At 40.8% G+C, this 18974-nt stretch overlaps 3 long non-coding RNA genes across 3 annotated transcripts in view; 2 read left to right on the top strand and 1 right to left on the bottom strand.

Moving 5' to 3' along the window:
- The window catches only part of LOC127526363 (uncharacterized), a 42705-nt gene extending 26198 nt beyond the window's left edge, over positions 1-16507 (top strand). Inside the window, exon 2 of the long non-coding RNA XR_007933958.1 lies at positions 16413-16507. This is a non-coding gene — a long non-coding RNA (uncharacterized LOC127526363). The remainder of the gene's footprint in view (positions 1-16412) is intronic.
- Positions 1-18974, top strand: part of LOC127526364 (uncharacterized) — a 220310-nt gene that overhangs the window by 48963 nt on the left and 152373 nt on the right. The gene's annotated exons all lie outside the window — the stretch shown is intronic.
- The window catches only part of LOC127526362 (uncharacterized), a 52231-nt gene that overhangs the window by 28975 nt on the left and 4282 nt on the right, over positions 1-18974 (bottom strand). The window lies entirely within an intron of this gene.

The raw sequence follows: 18974 nt of genomic DNA, 5'->3' as shown, positions 1-18974 counted from the left end.
AATATAAATAAGAAGCTGGTTAAGTCAGTGATGATACCAATCTAGGTGGACTGACAGATGGAATTTAATATAAGTAAATGTAAAGTATTACAGTGTCGTACACAATATGGCTTGGCTGTGAACTGTAAACTTTTATAAGGAGAGGGGTGTGGACAGACATCCCAATTGGGTTGGATAGTGGTACCTCTCTAGGTTGGGGTGGCCATTATAAGGGAAAACCAGAAAGAAAAAGCCTCCTGATATCATGTATACCCTAGCATAATGGGTGGTGGTATCCACCTTGTATGGCTCCCATTTGGACCCCCACAGGGCTGCATGGGAGCACACTGGGAACTGTAGTCTTGTTGGAGAGCCCTACTGGGTTCTGTGGGTGCTGTTGTCATGGAGAAAACATCTTCAGAAACCACCAGCAGTGTCTTCAGGTAGGCAGTCAGAAAAGACTTTATTACACAGCCTAGGAAATGACTGCAGAGCACAGAAAGCCTGTCTCAGTTCAATGAAGCGAGCCCCTTGCTTTGAGCAAGTCTCATATTTGTTACAGTTCTTATCTCCAAGTATCCCATTTCCCATCATCTGCTTTACAGGGTTTCTCATGATAACGACCTCGCTCAGTACCTTTTCTCATAACAATCACCTGTTTTTGCAGACTCCTCCATAACAATCTTCTTCCCAGTAGCCCTTCTCTTCACTTTTTCCTTCCCTATCTACAATCTCTCATGACAGTCACTTTGGCTCAAAGGATGTACAGGCGACCTGGAGGTGAGCATCACCCAATCACCTCTCACTAATCCTGGGCTGTTAAAGATTGAAAGGCTTTTGGTTTATCAATTCTCACTAGGAGGTCCCACATGTGAAAACTGGACTGCTCGATTAATGATTCATTTAATGGTTACTTGTTGCACTAGCACGAAGTGAAAGCGGAAGCAGAAGCAGAAAGCAGCCGACAGTGAGATGAATCACGTTGCCGTCGTCATCGAAGAACTCCAGGCTCTTGACAACCAGATCCAGAAACTCCTGTCCAGACGGAGGTATCTAAAGGATTTGAAGGCTCGGCTACTGGAAAAACCATCCCCGCCATCTGAAATCGACATAACACACCGGGTTTCAGTAACATCGACTCCACGTTGTGCCGCTCACCTCCAAGGCCACATGAGCTTCACCCCTGCGCCCACCGATGAAGACCTCGGCTTGTTTGAGCTATGCAGGCAGGGGTTCAAGGCTAGAACACCTCCATCGGCACAGGCAACCATCTCGACCCAGAACTGGTTCGACCCTCTCCGCGCCCCCAGTTTGCCTTCAACCCCAGGTGATGTAATCGTGATGGGTGATTCAATTGTAAGAAATCTCATCATCGCATGCCCTAATCAGAAATCTTTTGTTTCTTGTTTTCCCGGTGCTCGTGTCCGAGATGTTATGAGACGTGCGCCGACAGTGTACGAGAAGCACAAGAACGGGGCAGTGGGATCAATTGTAATACACGGCGAGGTTAACGACGTGAGGCACCGACAGTTGGAGATTCTCAAGGTAGACTTTGCAGCACTAATCAAAGCCATGAAGGAGAGGACCTCGTCGGCAAGGATTTTCATCTCGGGTCCACTACCTCTCGTTAGAAGATCAAACAAACACTACAGTAGTCTGCTGGTATTAAACAACTGGCTGAAAGGCTTCTGTGAGAATCAAAACATCGGGTTCATTGATAACTGGGACCTCTTCTGGGAGAGGCAGCGTTTCTTCAAGCGGGATGGTCTGCATCCAAATAGATTCGGTGCCCGGGTCCTCTCCAAAAACATCGCCAAGATAATTCGTCTCTCTTGACTGTCTATTTCTACTCCTAACCCATTCCGTAATGCTAATGCTTTGCTAGGACATGATAATTCTTTAACAAAGTCTTCCACAAAAGTGCACTGCATTATTACTTTAATAACTAATCTCAATGCACGTAAAAAATCAACACAGTGCGGCATAAACACTAATTATTTAATTACAATTACACCTTTAGATGAACAATGTATTAAATCTATAAAAAAAGATTATAGTTTAAATAAAAAATATGCACAGAGCGACGCTAATAAAAATAACTTCATTTTTATTTCAAATACCCATAACGCACATAGAATTCAGTTCTGCTCCTCCGAAACATTAAATATGGCACTATTAAATGTTAGATCATTAACCAACAAGACGTTTTTCATCAACGATCTTATTAGTGATAGAAAAAGTGAAACGTGGCTTAGCTCAGATGGTGTGGTCGTTTTAATCGAATCTGCGGCACCGAATTACAGTTTTACTCGTGCGCATCACCAGGGAAAGAAAGGTGGCGGTTTAGCAAACATTTACTTGAGCCGGTTAAAGTGTAAAGATGTCAGTTTGGGTAAATTCAAGTCCTTTGAGTATCTTGCCGTTGTTATTCATGGAGATTCTCACTTTCTAGTATTATCCGTGTATAGACCTCCTAAATTTAATGCGTCTTTCTTTGAGGAATTCTCAGACTTGGTGTCAATTATAATTACGAAATATGACACGCTCCTAATAGTCGGCGACTTTAACTTTCATATCGATAATCAGTGTGACCAAAAAGTAAAAGAATTCATGAACCTCCTGGACTCTTTTGATTTGAGACAGCTCGTTAGTCAGCCTACACATAAAGCAGGTGATACGTTAGACGTAGTGATTACTAAAGGACTAAAAGTTGATGTGAAGCAGATCATTGATACGGGTCTATCAAACCATTTTCTGTTACTATTTAATATAGAAATATTGATAGAAAACATTCAGGAGAAGCACTTTGATTCATCAGCAGCTTTAACACTTACAAACATTCTAAGCAATCAGTCCATTTATAGTGCCAACTATAATAGCAAGGACAATGTAAATAATAAGGTGGAAACATTTAATACTAAAGTGAGAGCTGCTGCTGACATAGTCGCACCTGAAAAGACAGTTAAAAATCTTCTAGCATTGTTATACCATGGAAGGCCCAAAGAGTGTCTGACTTAAAGAGAACATGCCGGAGAGCTGAGCGTAAATGGAGGAAGACTAAACTAACTATCCACTATGAAATACTGTAGGTTAAAATAACAGAATACAATAACACAGTCCGTCTTGAGAGGCGCTGCTATTTCTCTAAGATTATAAATAACAATGCTAGTAATCCCAGAGACTTATTCTCGACGATTGATCGTCTGCTAAACCAGGTAACTCAATGGAATGCATCCTAAGTACTTCCAGTGAAACCTGTGAGGCTATTGCTGTATTTTTCAATCAAAAAATTAATGATATTAGAAATAACATAGTATATCTCCCCAATACTGTGGATCCTCCTAAGCCCCAGTACTCCGTTATAAACAAATTAAACTCTTTCACTAGGATAGAGTTAACTGATTTATATAAAATAATTTCTCAACTGAGACCCTCCACCTGCGTCCTTGACCCAATACCAACAAGTTTTTAAAAGAAGTATCGGGCGTGCTAATTGATAATATTCTTGACATAGTAAACTCATCATTAGATACAGGGGTCTTCCCAGACTGTCTTAAGACTGCTGTAGTTAAACCCCTACTCAAGAAAAATAATCTCGACTTCTCTGCTTTTGAAAATTTTTAGACCTATTTCTAACCTGCCTTTCTTAAGTAAAATTCTAGAGAAGGCTGTCATTATGCAGCTAAATGACCACCTCAATAAACCTGCTATTCTTGATAAATTTCAGTCAGGTTTTAGAAAAGATCACAGCACAGAAACTGCACTCGTTAAAGTAGTCAATGACTTGCGAGTAAATGCAGACAGAGGCCATTTATCTGGGGGGTATTTTTCGTACATCTCTTAAATCATCCGAGATCAGGTGCCTCATCTTGGATAAGTTAATGCTATTGACACTCATCAGGGATAGGTCGGTTTTTTAAACGCAGCTCTGTAGTAGATTAATTTAGCTGGATCTAATCATATGAGATGAATGCGCATGCCCACGCTGACTGAAAAGCCCATATATATTGAGTCTAGAAAACATGATCAGCAAGTCTTTGATAGGCTGTAACAAAATGACAAAAGAACGGGTGCATTTTTTTTCACACACGCGGCGCAAGACCTTTTATTCGAAGGACATGAAGAATTTCAAGATTTAATATGCACAAGGGGTAACACTGCAAAAGCAGCACAAACCAGAAAAGACGGCTGGCAAAAAGTGGCCGACAAATTAAACGCTAAGTAGTGTGCATTGTACTTACTGAATGCAGCGTTTCATTTCCGATGTGTCAGATTAATTATTATTTAATATGTCATAATTCCAGATCAAACGTGAGCACAAGGAGAACATGGGAACAGGTTAAAGTGAAGTACAAGAATATACTTCAAACTGGTAAATATCGGTATATAACTATTTAAAAATTGTTGACATAAATAATCATATACAGTATAATATAAAAAACATTCATTTTAAAGCTAATAAGAAGGCAGACAAGCAAAAAACAGGTGGAGGTCCACGCGGTCCAGACCTAACCCCTGCAGAAGAGTTGGCTCTCCAGCAAAATGCCCATCGCCCTGTTTCTGAGGGCATTCCAGGGGGAAGCTCCTCCTCAGAACCAGTGGCAGGATGCAGTGGTCACTTCATTTCAGGTAAATGATGGTCATTGCATATATTTGTCCTCCATGTGTGCTATAGGTATGTTCCATATAGCCCTCTTTTTTGTTGGGTCAGTTGCAGGGAATGTCATATCCCTTGAACCTGTGTCTGACCAACGAGATATTGACGAAGGTCAAATATTTGATGAAGATACTGTGTCTGATTATTCATCAGGAGGAGAGGTACATTTTCCAAATAATGTTTGATCAAACTCCACTCTGATCAGTCCCATGTGCCCCAATCACATTTGGAAATCCTGGTAATGAGAATGTTAGGCTGATTGTGAAATTTTTCCTGGAACTGTGGGTATTTTAGCCTGTGTATTACCTACCTACAATGGCATGAAACGCCTCTTTTATTGTCTGCACACGCAGGTGTCCAGGAAACACTATGAAAACCCGAAGGAAATATTTCAGAGCCAATTAGACTTTACGAATTGCCTGGCAAACTGCACTTTTAGTTAGATTTTCCGCATCGCCTACAGTATATAAAAAAAGTGCCGCTTGCAAAAAACCTCAAAGCAATGCATACTGTCTGTGTGGTTGTGAGAGCCTGACTTCGCCTAGTTTGACTTCGAATATAAGGTGCTAATAAATCTTTGAGGTACAATATTCCCCCTCCGCTAAAGCGGTATTTTTCGAAAAGAATTCCCTCCAGGAGCAATAAAGGATCTTGCTGATCGCCCAAACCCCTCTCTAAATGAAGTTCTCGTCTTATAATTTGCGCACAAATATCAATTGGTCGCTCATTCATGAACGGCGAAGCCAAGACTGAATGAATTCCACGCATGGACACTGATTAAGTGTGTGAGCTAATCCTTGTTTACGTAGAGCAAACCTGCTCCGAGCAGGTTTGAGGATTAGGATGTGTTGCTATGACAACACTTCCAGCAAGAGTTTCGAAAAACCAACAGATCCAGGAACAGGCCAAATCGTCAACAATTACACCTAGCTAAACGAGTAATCAACATATGAAAAATACCCCCAGAGAGTGTTAAAACATGTAAAAAAGCTCTCTTTAAAGCTTGCTCAGATTACTATTCTAAAGTAATAGATAGCAATAAAAAATCCTCGGGAACTGTTTAATACAGTGGCTAATTTAACAAAAGAAAATTCATATGTACAGTGCAACATACCAACAGACATTAGCAGTACAGACTTTATGAACTTCTTTAATGAGAAAATTAAAAATATAAGATCCCAGCATCACAGCACAAACCACATACTAGCTTGGCAGACCCTGTCTCACCTTGCATTCAACACTTTAGAAATTTTAATCCTGTAACAGAACAGGAAGTCTTAACTTTAATTTTTAAATTGAAACCTACTACCTGTTCCCTAGATCCAGTGCCAACAAAACTTGTAAAAAGTGCAATGGATGTTGTTGCAGCGCCTGTTTTTAACATAATTAATAGTTCGTTATTGTATGGCACAGTACCCGATGCACTAAAAGTGTCTGTCATTAAACCATTACTTAAAAATTTTCACCTAGATCCACACATACTTAATAATTATAGACCTATTTCAAATTGACCCTTTATCACTAAAATACTACAAAAAGTAGACACCAATCAGCTTCAGTCACACCTTGCACATCATAATTTATTTAAGAAATTCCAGTCTGATTTCTGCACTGGTCATAGTACAGAAACGGCACTAACGCAGGTTGTAAACAACATTCTGATATCCTCTGATGAATGAAACTCCACTGTAATTATGTGGTTAGACTTAAGTGCAGCAGTTGATACCATTGACCGTTCTATTTACTGCACAGGCTAGAAAATGGTGTTGGGCTTACAGGCACCGTGCTTGCTTGGTTTAGTTCTTAATTATCAAATTGATTCCAGTATATACAGAAATGTGCTTACAGGACTCCATCATTATACACAGAAGTGAGATATGGTGTCCCACAGGGCTCAGTACTGGGACCTTTACTGTTTTCACTTTACATGCTTCCACTGGAAACTTAATGTTAATTTTCACTCGTATGCAGATGACACCCAGTTATACCTTTCATTTAAATCAGATGAAGTTTCTCCGATGTTGTCTTTAATTAGTTGTGTTAGCGAATTAAAGGAGTGGATGAATGAGAACTACTTGTCTTTAAACACAGATAAAACAGAGATGTTAATTGTTGGAGGGAATGACGCTGATCACAACAATATTTTGTCATCATTTAACTCAGTTGGAATCCCAATTAATTTTACTGAATCAGCCCGCAATCTAGGAGTTATCTTTGACTCTAGCATGTCATTTAAAGCGCACATTACAAAGTTGTCCTAAACATGTTTCTTCCATCTCAAAAATGTTAGGAAATTAAGGCACTTTCTAAATAAACAGGATTCTGAGAAATTAATTCATGCATTTATTTCTAGTAGGATTGACTACTGCAATGTGGTGTTCACTGGATGTTCAAATTGTTCTTTATACAGCCTCCAGTTAATCCAAAATGCGGCTGCAAGAATTATTACAAGAACAAGAAAATACGAACACATAACTCCAGTTCTTAAATCTTTACACTGGCTTTAGTTTAGGGCAGATTTCAAAATCGTCCTTTTAATATATAAAGCCTTAAATGGCCGAGGTCCGGCGTATTTGTCTGAACTTATCATTACTTACACACCAGAGCACACATTAAGATCTCAAGATGCCAGTCTGCTTCTGATTCTGAGGATCAATGAAATAACAGTGGGAGGGCAAGCTTTTAGTTACAGTTAAGTTTAGTTTTAGTTAAACTGTGAAATGGTCTGCCTGCTATAAGAGATGTATCTTCGGTCTCAGCTTTCAAATCCCGGCTGAAGGCTCACGACTTCAGTTTAGCACACCCTGACTAGAGCTACTGATTAACTGTACAGACTGCATCTTTGTTGTTACTAATTAACACTAAAACATAAGTAATAATGATAGTTGTAATTTGTTACTAATCCTCACCTATTCTGTATCTTTTCTTGTTACTCAAATATGGCACTTGGTGTTACTGCCCTACTGCCAATTTGTCTGCCTGCCTAAGGAGAAGTCATTTCTGATGGAAGAGCACTGGAATCATTGGGTAGAGGAGACCTTTCATCATATTGGCCATCACTGACTCAGCTGTGGAATGGCCAGTAGCGGGAGGCAGCTTGATGGCCACGGTCTCCAGGACTCTGAACAAATCTGAATCCTATTATGTGATATCACCTACTCTTGCATTTTTCTGTGTACTTGTAATATTACTATTGTACTATTGTATTGCTTTGAGGATTACTTATGTTCTGTTCTGTGTATTATCGTATTATTGTATTTACCCCTTTTTTCTGACACCCACTGCACACCCAACATACCTGGAAAGGGGTTTCACTTCGAATTGCCTTTCACAATATTTTTTGGGAGTTTTTTCTTGTCTTTTTAGAGAGTCAAGGCTGGGCTGCTGTCAAAAGACAGGGCCTGTTAAAGCCCATTACAGCTCTCTCTTGTGTGATGTTGGGCTATACAAAAATAAATTGGATTGTATTATATTGTATGCTGCATGTTTTATTGTGGAAGGGTTTTTGGGGTGACCCTTTCCAACAACATGCGCTATTTTTATTCCCACACCCAGATTCTTTATTATGTAGACCCTCACACATGTCCCCCACCTCTTATTCTTGCACTCACCTGGCCTGGAAGGAGATGCAGCCCACAGACACAATACACTTGACAGAGGACTACGGATGCTGCCTTCACCTGACTGCTACTGTGCTACACTTCACCTATTAGAAGACGTCTCCTCTGTTTTTTGTATGCTCAGATGGCACGATAGAGCAAATATTAATGCAAGCAAGTTCAGTTGGATGATGAGCCCCATCTTAGTGAGGACATGTGGCTTCACCTGGAAAATATTAGGGAAAGAGGTTTTATTTTAGGAGTGTGTTATAGATCACTCAATTCAGACAGTAATTTCAACACACATCTTTTCAGTAATATGAAAAAGGCAAGTTTACAGTGAGATATTATACACATGGGGGACTTTAATTATCCACATATTAACTGGGATAAGCATGCAGATGGAGGAGCACAAGAGCAGGTGCCTCATGCATAATGGCATGTGTAGAATCCACACTCTAACATGGTGTATGGACAAAAGCGGAAATGTGCTTCTGCACAAAAAAAAATTTAGATGCATAAATCTGTGCGAACGCCAACTTCCACGCTCTTCCATTACATAAATCCCGGTCAGCATGAAAAGTAACGCACATGCACATGCCTGCTGTCCCACCCCAGGAGCACTTGATGGACTGATTGAGTGCGTTTATAGTTCTTGGGATGAAACTGTTTCTGAACCGCAAGGAAAGGCTCTGAAGCGTTTACCGTATGAGTGCAGTTCAATAGACAGCATGGCTGAGTTAGTGTGTGCTTGATGCTGTATACTGATACTTCTCTTTCTGATCAGCTTCTGAACAGCTGTGATTCCCCACTCAGATACGGTGATATAAATACTCCGAGTGGTGCAGTGAGAGTAATATGGAAAAAGGCAATCCACTGTGGCAACCCTTAACGGGAGAAGCTGACAGAAGAAGCAGAAGGTGCAGTGACAGTAACAACGCTAAAGCAGCTATTGTATTTAGAATAGTTTGACCATTCTGTGAACCATTATATTGTTACAGGTTAATTACAATCAGATGCATTAAACTAATAAACAATATGCGGTTAATTCAGTCAGGGATGTGAATCTAAAAAAGAAAAGGAAATCACACTGGAATGGTAGTACTGCTTTGACGCTGGGTGCCACCAATCTGCAAAACTGAGCGCAGAACTTGCGTACGCCAGCGTATGAGCTACCGCTGTTTTATACATCGCAATTTGCGTAACATTTTTGTGTGTACGCACCATTTATATATGAGGCCTCAGGAGTTTTTAGAAGTAATCATTGACTGTTTTTTAACACAGCATGTTAAAGCACCAACACGGGGTGCTAGATTTAGTATTTAGTAATAATCAGGAGAGAATTGAGGGTGTAGAGGTGATTGAACCACTAAGGTCAAGTGACCATAATATAATATAATTCTCAGTATTTTGTAAGAGTGTAAATGCAAAGACTTAAATTGTTAAGTTGAACTTTGGTAGGCTAATTTTGAGCAGATGCGACAAAGTCTAAGTAGGATACACTGGGATAAGCTTTTAAGTGTGAAGACAGTCGAGGAGCTGTGGAACAGAATTAAAAATGTTTTACATGTAATGCAGGACTGCGGTGGGTTGGCACCCTGCCCAGGATTGGTTCCCTGCCTTGTGCCCTGTGTTGGCTGGGATTGGCTCCAGCAGACCCCCGTGACCCTGTGTTCGGATTCAGCGGGTTGGTAAATGGATGGATGGATGGATGTAATGCAGGACAGATACAGACCTAAATTTGGAATTAATAGCAAATTTTTAAAAAAACTCAACGGTGGATTAATAAAGATTTAAAAAAGAAGTTGCAAAGGAAAAAACTGCTTTATATGGCATATAAGACTAATGACTACAAAGTGAATCATAGAGCGTATGAGAACATGAAGGCAACCATTAAGAAGGATATCAGGGAGGCTAAAAGACAGTTGGAGAGGAATATAGCAGATAAGGTGAAAGACGACCCTAAGAGATACTTTGTGTGTTTGAGTAGTAAAAGAACAGTCAAGGAGGAGGTCAATTGCATCAGAAATAGTAAAGGGAATTAAAAGATACAGACAGTGAAATAGCGGATGCCCTAAACTTACATTTTTCTGAGGTGTTTACAAGTGAGCAAGTGGATAACCTCAGAGCAGTAACAGGGACTACTAAGGAGGTACTGAGAGATTTGGAAATTGTAGAGGGAGAAGAGCTGATCACATTAAATAGGCTAAAATCAAACAAATCACCAGGACCAGATAGTATTTATTTACGAGTTCTTAAGGAGGCTAGCGAGTACAGATATAAACCCTTGACACAGTTTTAGGAAGTCACTGCACACTGGAGAGATTCAGAAGGACTGGAAAATGGCAAACATCATCCCATTATATAAAAAGGGTGACAGAGCAGATCCAAGCAACTATAGGCCAGTAAGCTTAATGAGCATCACAGGAAAATTAATGGAAGGAATTATTAAGGCTAAGATTGAGCAACACATGGCAAGGACAGGAGTTATTCTGAACAGTCAGCATAGGTTCAGAAGAGGGCGGTCATGTTTTACTAACATGCTGGAATTCTATGAGGAGGCAACAAAAAAAAAAGATACGATCAAAGTGGAGCAGATGAGATTATTTATCTGAACTTTCAGAAAGCATTTGACAAGGTGCCACATGAGAGGGTGGGCATCAAACTAAAAGAAGTGGGAGTTCACGGTGCTGGTTTTAGATGGGTGCAGAATTGGCTCAGACACAGGAAGCAGAGGGTGATGGTGCGAGGAACCTCATCAGAACTGGCCGATGTTAAGAGTGGTGACCAGCAGGGGTCAGTGCTAGGGCCCCTGCTATTTTTAATGTATATAAATGATTTAGATAGGAATATAAGTAACAAGCTGGTTAAGTTTGCAGATGATACCAAGATAGGTGGATTAGCAGATAATTTGGAATCTGTTATATCATCACAGAAGGACTTGGATAGCAGACAGGCTTGGGCAGATTTGTGGACGATGAAATTTAATGTCAGTAAATGTAAAGAATTGCACAAAGGAAGTAAAAATGTTAGGTTTGAATACACAATGGGCGGTCGGAAAATCAAGAGTACACCTTATGAGAAGGATTTAGGAGTTGTAGTGGACTCTAAGCTATCAACTTCTGTTCAGTGTTCAGAAGCCATTAAGAAGGCTAACAGAACGTCAGGTTATATAGCGCCTTGATGTGTGGAGTACAAGTCACAGGAGGTTCTGCTCAAGCTTTATAACACACTGGTGAGGCCTCATCTGGAGTACTGTGTGCAGTTTTGGTCTCCAGGCTACAAAAAGAACATAGCAGCACTAGAAAAGATCCAGAGAAGAGCGACTAGGCTGATTCCAGGGCTACAGGGGGATTAGTTAGGAAGAAAGATTAAAAGAGCTGAGCCTTTACAGTTTAAGCAAAAGAAGATTAAGAGGTGACATGATTGAAGTGTTTAAAATTATGAAGGGAATTAGTCCAGTGGATCGAGACTGTTATCTTAAAATGAGTTCATCAAGAACACGGGGACACAGTTGGAAACTTGTTAAAGATAAATTTTGCACAAATATTAAAAAGTTTTTCATTATACAAAGAACGATAGACACTTGGAATAAGCGACCAAGTAGTGTGGTAGACAGTAAGACGTTGGGGACTTTCAAAACTCTACTTGATGTTATTTTGGAAGAAATAAGAAATAAGTGGATTGGTCTGAATGGCCTGTTCTCGTCTAGAGTGTTCTAATGTTCAAGCAATTGGAGTAGGCAATAAATTTTATTCCGAAATTACAGATTTTAACATTCTAAATGTTCTTAATATGCCCAGAAAGAGAAAGCAAATAAAACAGTAATTGTGTATGCCAATCTGAGATATAAGCTGGCTATCTGAGGAGCTGTCACAGATGATGCAACACCAACACAACTGAATGTGTGAGGCTTTTCAGTCTCTTAATGGCTGTGTGGCTGTGATTGTTCTGCTTCTGTTATTTTCTGTTTTATTTTCCTCTCTTCAGTTCAGCAGATGATAGAATGGATATTTTCACTTTAACTCTTTTGGGGCAGATGTCGACTTTTTTCCATAGGAGGGGTTGAGGGCGCATATCGACAAAAGTCAACACCCAGGGGTAGATGGTGACAATCAGCTGTTAATGGTGACAACACTCATTGTTATGTTAAAGGCATTCCCTCTTTGCTTGGAGGAACATTAGACTCATTGACTCAGCATCTAATCGTTGTGTGTGTGTGACTTATGAAACGTAAACAAAGGCAAGATGGCATCGACATCTCATGAGGGAGCAAAGCGAGCACAGAAAACAAAATACTCAGCAGAAGATGTTTTGCATATTGTCGCCGAGTCAAACTCTGATTTTTCAGAATCTGATTTTGTTGAAAGTGATCAAAAGATTGAGTAGGACAGTGAGGAACTGGCATCAGTTGATCAGACCCCAGCCAATGCCATCTTAGCTGATTGGCTACCAGCTGAGCGCATTTGTGCACCTGACGCACCTACGGGAAGGTTCGCCTTGGAGGAATACCCAGACATCGATCCACAGGACCCAACCTGACTACCAGAGTTCACAAGAAGGCATGACTTGCTGTTGGACACGACGGATTACCAGCCGCTGGACTACTTCAGGCTGTTCTTTCCTGAACATTCTCGTACTTCAAAGTGGAAACCCACAACAAAAGATGAGATGAAGGTCTTTGTGTCATTACTAATACAGATGGGACTAGACTGGCGATATAACTTCAGGGAGCATTGGTCCAAACGTACTTTGTCCCCTGGTGGCTTTGGACAGGTTATGCCTCGTGATGATAGGTATGTGCTGCTGCAAAGTTTTATTCACTTCTGTGATAACCAGAAGCAAATCCCAAGGGGTGAGCCAGGCTATAACCCCATGTATAAAGTTCAGCCCCTGCTTGACATTGTGGAACCAACATAGAAACAATTTGATCAGCCTGGCTGTGATTTGTCTGTGGATGAATCTATGATAAAATACAAGGGACGCCTTTTTCTCGCTCAGTGTATGCCAGACAAGCCCACAAAGTATGGCATAAAGGATTTTGTACTGGCAGAAGCAAACACTGGTTTCTGTATGAAAGTAATCACATATACAGGAAAGTATTCCTTTTAAAGAGAGAACTGTCCCTTGACAAGTCAGGTTGTGCTGGAGCTGCTTCAGGGCTATGAACATTTGGGACATGTTGTGTACATTTGGACAATTTTTATACATCAGCAGAATTGTTCATGGAGCTACAGAGCAGGGGAATTGGAGCTTGTGGCACATTGAGGGTGAACAGGAGACACAGGCCTTCACAGGCTGAAGAGGAAAAGAGGTGACAATACGGTTTTCATGCAGGCGGAAAACTTGGTGGCAGTGGCATGGCACGATGTCAAAAAGGGTGACTTGTCTCTCTACAGTACACACTAACAATACATGTGAGAAAGTTATTTGTCAAAAGGGAAACCCAGAAGGTAGGAAGCTGGACAAGCCAGTTGCACTTGAGGAGTATAACTGTAAAATGGCTGGAGTTGATCGACTGGATCAGATGCTGGTGTCATACGCTTACGGCCATAAGTCCACCAAGTGGTACCACACTGTGTACCATCGCATGCGTGAGATTGCACTTACAAATGGCTATATAATGTGCAAGCAGGCAAACAGTGACAGCACTATGACTGTGGCAGATTTCTACAAGAAGGTGGTTGACATCTTGGTGGCAGAGTGTGTTGCAGTGCCTTTGGCAAAGCGAGGAAGGCCATCACAAAGAGCAGTGCCAGACAGGCTGACTGAGCGCCACTTTCCTGCAACATATGAGGACAAAAAGTACAAACCTGACAGTGTTGTGTGCAGCAAAAGACAACTGAAAAGGAGGCACCAGTGCAACACATATGGTAAGGAGTGCAACGTGGCAATTTGATGTGTTAAACAATTGATTTGTGTTCTTTTTTTTTATAAAAGTGAGTTTTGGAATAATAATCAGTTAAACTGATGACTTTTTAAAGCTTGTGAGGGCCAAGGTGAACACTTCTAGCCCCTCTCTGTCTAATGTCACTTTCACAGACCGTATCAGTACACGTCGATGAGGTGAGCATGAAGAAAGATAACCAAAGGTTCAAGAGCTTCACTTTTACACATGTGGAAACTCCAAAAAATGTTTTAAAGTTTTAACCTTCTAAATCCTACTTGTCTGCAGAAGATGTCTGTCTGCTCTTCTGACTGCAGAAGAAATCCCCTCGGTGTGAAACGGCCCTCTGTCTGTAGCAGCACACCCTCCTTCTATGTGTAGACGAGCTGCTCCTTGGAAAGCAAACTTACAGTTAAAATATACAGCAATAATGACATAAAGTATAAAATTGAAATAATGTGATATAAAACATAATAAGATCACTTTACACTCTGTCATATTTGATTTTTTATGCTTTGTTCTCTCCTTGATTGTTGCAACAACACTACAAAGAGAAATTCCTCACCACATTAGTGCACCAGGCTAATAAAGAGGATTCTGGGAAGGGAGACACTTCAATAATTTCATCAGTCGAACAGACGGTGTAAACCGCAGCTCATCAGCCTGTGGTTAGGGGAAGGAAGAGACGTCAAGGGAAAAAATTAAATAAACCTCAATGCAATATGGAGAAACCTGAGATGAGAACGGACACCAGAGAGCAAAGTCAAGGAATTTAACACAAAATGACTTCAGCTGTGTGTATTTATATAATGGCATTTCACCTGAACAGACATCACAATCAGGAAAGACGATGAGCTGAATCAAATTTAGGATCTGAGTAGACAGTCACAGCATTGTCTGGGATTAGTGACACGACTTGACACAAAGAACTTTCACGTGTTTGAAATCAACATGCTGAGGTTTATCTAAACACACGGATATCAAGTGTCAGGTCTTTATTAATGATCACTTAAAGACACTTGTGTTCAAAAACTCACTAAAACATTCATTACAAAGAAATAAAATATCAAAACACACGACTGAGCGCACACCTCTGAATTATCTTGTTAGATTTTATAAGTCTTACCAAGATAACTGAACACTTTCTGTGTATGAAGCAGCAGGAGCCATTGTGCTCTACAACAACCCTGCAGCCATTTGATAAATGAAAGAGAAAGAAAGCCTGAACAATTTGTGATGTGTCTATCAAAGGGAATTAATGTGTAAAATAATAAGAATTAAAGGCTCAGAGAAAGTACAGGGCTGAAAAGTGAGGAAGTTCAATGACAGCTTGTAATAAGAGCATAAGTTTAATACTAGAATTACCAGAGCCAATGAAAAAACTTGTAAACCCGGCCCACCTTAAGTCCCTTCGCACCTCTCTGTCAGCGTCTTTTGTCTTGTAAATGTGTCGATAAGCCCAAGCAACAAGCAGCCAGTTATACCATCCCCCACCCCCACTGCCTCAGAACGGGCAAGAAGTTCTCGCAGTTCCTGCCTTGATTGATTATCTGGGAGTGAGCTACCTAGAATTGTACGGGGAAATAATTTGGTGTGTGTTCTGTGTCTACAACAACAATCTGTGTAAACACTTCATTAAAACAGAAACATTTTTTGTGTTTTAGTAGTAAATTACAAAATATAAATCAAAATGCGACAACTTCTGTGGTGCAGCGTAAGCAAGTTAAAAAGCTGGATGGATGAATGTTGTGTTGTGAATCTTAGTATAAAGAACAAACACTGTGTGACTAACTATATTAAAATGAGCAGTGAAAGTGGGGGTCTGCAGCAGCCTTCTCTCACTGACCGCCATCACAAACAAGTGGTAAAGAAGGACAGTTCAATTCTGTCACACAGCAGCCATCCTGTGTCACCACCTGCATGTCCTCTCTCACCACATCCATAAACCTTCACTTCGGCCTTCCTCTTCTCCTCTTCCCTGTCAGCTCTATCCTTAGCACCTTTTTTTTGTTCTTTATTTATTTTTTTTATTTTTTGTTCTTTATTTCGCCTTATACAATTTCTTGTATTAGGAATTTGTTAGTCTTCGCATACAATACAGTTTATTTTTGAATAGCCCAAAATCACACAGTAAGTGCCGCAATGGGCTTTAAGAAGCCCTGCCTCTTGACAGCCCCCCAGCCTTGACTCTCTAAGAAGACAAAGAAAAACTCCCAAAAAAAACCTAGTAGGGAAAAAATGAAAGAAACCTTGGGAAAGGCAGTTCAAAGAGAGACCCCTTACCAGGTAGGGTGGGCATGTAGTGGGTGTCAAAAGTAGGGGGTCAATACAATACAATACACAGAACAGAACAAATCCTCAATACAGTATTAAATAAAAAGTTTTTTTTTTTTAGAAGTAAAAAAAATAAAAATTTTAGAAGTACGGACAAGAATTTAACAGTAGATGATATCATATAATAAGATTTGGATTTGTGTAGAGTCCTAGAGACCTCATCCTTCAAGCTGCCTCCCCCATTTGGCCATTCCACAGCTGAAACAATGCTGGGCCAGCCAATCCGATGAAAGGATCCCTCTTTCCCACGATTCCTGTGATCCTCCATCAGGGATGACTTTACCTTAGGCAGGCAAAACAACTTGGCAGGTGGGCCGTGGCACCAAGTGCCACATTTGAGTACCGAGAAGAGAAACAGAAACAGTAAGGGTTAGTTTCCAATTCTAACTATCATGTGACTTATGCTTTAGTGCTAATGACTAACAACAGAGATGCAGTCTGTACAATTAATCAGCAGCTCTAGTCAGGATATGCTAAACTGAAGTAGTGAGTCTTCAGCCGGGATTTAAAAGCTGAGACCAAAGGGGCATCTCTTATAGTAGCAGGCAGACCACTCCACAGTTTAGGGGTCCTGAAACTAAAAGCTCGACCTCCGACTGTTATTTTATTAATCCTTGGAACCATAAGCAGACCGGCATCTTGAGATCTTAATGTACAAGTACAAGTAAGCCGGACCTCGGCCATTTAATGCTTTATATGTTAAAAGGAGGATTTTGAAATCTGCCCTAAACTTAACCGGGAGCCAGTGTAAGGATTTAAGAACTGGAGTTATGTGTTCGTACTTTCTTGTTCTTGTAATAATTCTTGCAGCCGCATACTCCTTGGGGTCAGAGCGCAGGGTCAGCCATTGTACAGCACCCCTGGAGCAATTACAGATTAAGGGCCTTGCTCAAGGATCCAGCAGAGTAGGATCTCTTTTGGCAGTGACGGGGTTTCAAACCGGCAACCTTCGGGATACCAGCACAGATCCTTAGCCTCAGAGACACCACTCCAACTTTAAATAATTTCCCAATATACTCAGCGTCTCTCCTCTGCACATGTCCAAACCAATGCAATCTCGCCTCTCTGACTTTGTCTCCCAACTGTCCCATGTGAGCTGACCCTCTAATCCTCTTTTATCTCAGAGCTCTCAGCCTTTCTAGTAGCTGCAGGAGTCCTGTGGAGTTCTGAATTATTATTGTGTGCTCTTCGTTATTATTGTTTGTGAATTGTTATTCTGATTTGTAAAAGTCTTATGGTGTTTGCGCTGATTACCACAATGGCTGTCATGTGTCAAGTTAACACAGAAATAAATTAAGAAAAGGATGACAGAGTAGAAGAGACCTAAGTAGTATAAAATGTCACCATTATACATATCAAATTCTGAGAGGTGTATGTACCCCCCCCCCCCCCATTTCCGGTACCCACCTGAGGCTGCCTGGTTAATGGGCGTTCCCATGCTCTGGTCTCTACCCGTTGTCGGGCGAAGTTTGGCAGGCATCAGGCCTTTTGTCAGTCATCAGAAAAAAAATTGGTCAGCCAAAATGGGTCTGGTCAGCTTTGTAAGCCAAGACGGAGCTTCAGGGACCTGGAAGGTGTCAAAAGGTAAGTCAGCAATGGGGCAGAGCAAGCATCCTGCTCCTATGTGTGTACAGAGAGTACAGAGAGCGTGAGTGACAGACAGACCCAGAGAGAATCTATTACACACCCAAGGAGCCTGGCAGTGCAGCCCAAACACACCAAGGGCATCCCGTTACCTCACCCACCTTCCAAAGCCATACCCTTTATAAAGTAAATCATAAAGTAGAAGACACCAAGGTGTCTTAACAACAATAACTTTATTGAATGATTCAAGGACACACACGGTTTGCATCCTCTAGCTGATGATCCTACCCAATCCATCTGTTATAAATGATACATAAAGGAGAGAAAAAAAGACACCAAGGTACCATAAAAAAACAAGTTTTATTGAAGCAAAATTCCAAACATAGCAAAAACGACTTTCATAGTTACACACTGTGTGCTATACATTAAAATTGTTTAAAAAGTATGAATAAAGCTGGAGAAACAACAGTAAAATATACACACAAGCTTATTTGAATACAGATCAGTAGCCCATTTGAAAAGAAACAAAACACAAGAATTGTATACAAGTATGAGAACACTAATCAAATTGCAAACCCATCAGTGAGCCAGTAATACCCCTAAATAAAGTGTTTAAGCCAGCACGTGTTTTATATTTTCTCTGTTTGGAACAGAGCCGACCACATAAAGCTGGTCTTCACAGGCTGAAGTTGTGCGTAAGCATCAAGGGGTATCTCTCCCTGCTCCCTGTGTCATCTCGTGGGCACCCATCAACCATCGAGCAAAGTTGCAAATAAAATATCTCCCTGAGTGAGACATCACTCACTGCGGTCGGAGCAGACACCGAGACAACAGATAAGAGTAATCTGAGTCTCATATTACACTCATTGAAAGGAGTGACATCGGACACCATTGGAAGAAGCCAATCCACTACAGCAACAGCTACTGCCTGAGT

This window comes from Erpetoichthys calabaricus, assembly GCF_900747795.2.
Source record: "Erpetoichthys calabaricus chromosome 1 unlocalized genomic scaffold, fErpCal1.3 SUPER_1_unloc_22, whole genome shotgun sequence".
In the NCBI taxonomy this organism is placed as follows: Eukaryota; Metazoa; Chordata; class Cladistia; order Polypteriformes; family Polypteridae; genus Erpetoichthys; species Erpetoichthys calabaricus.
The sequence above is the reverse complement of the archived record's forward strand: the minus strand, read 5'-3'. Positions and strand labels throughout refer to the sequence as shown.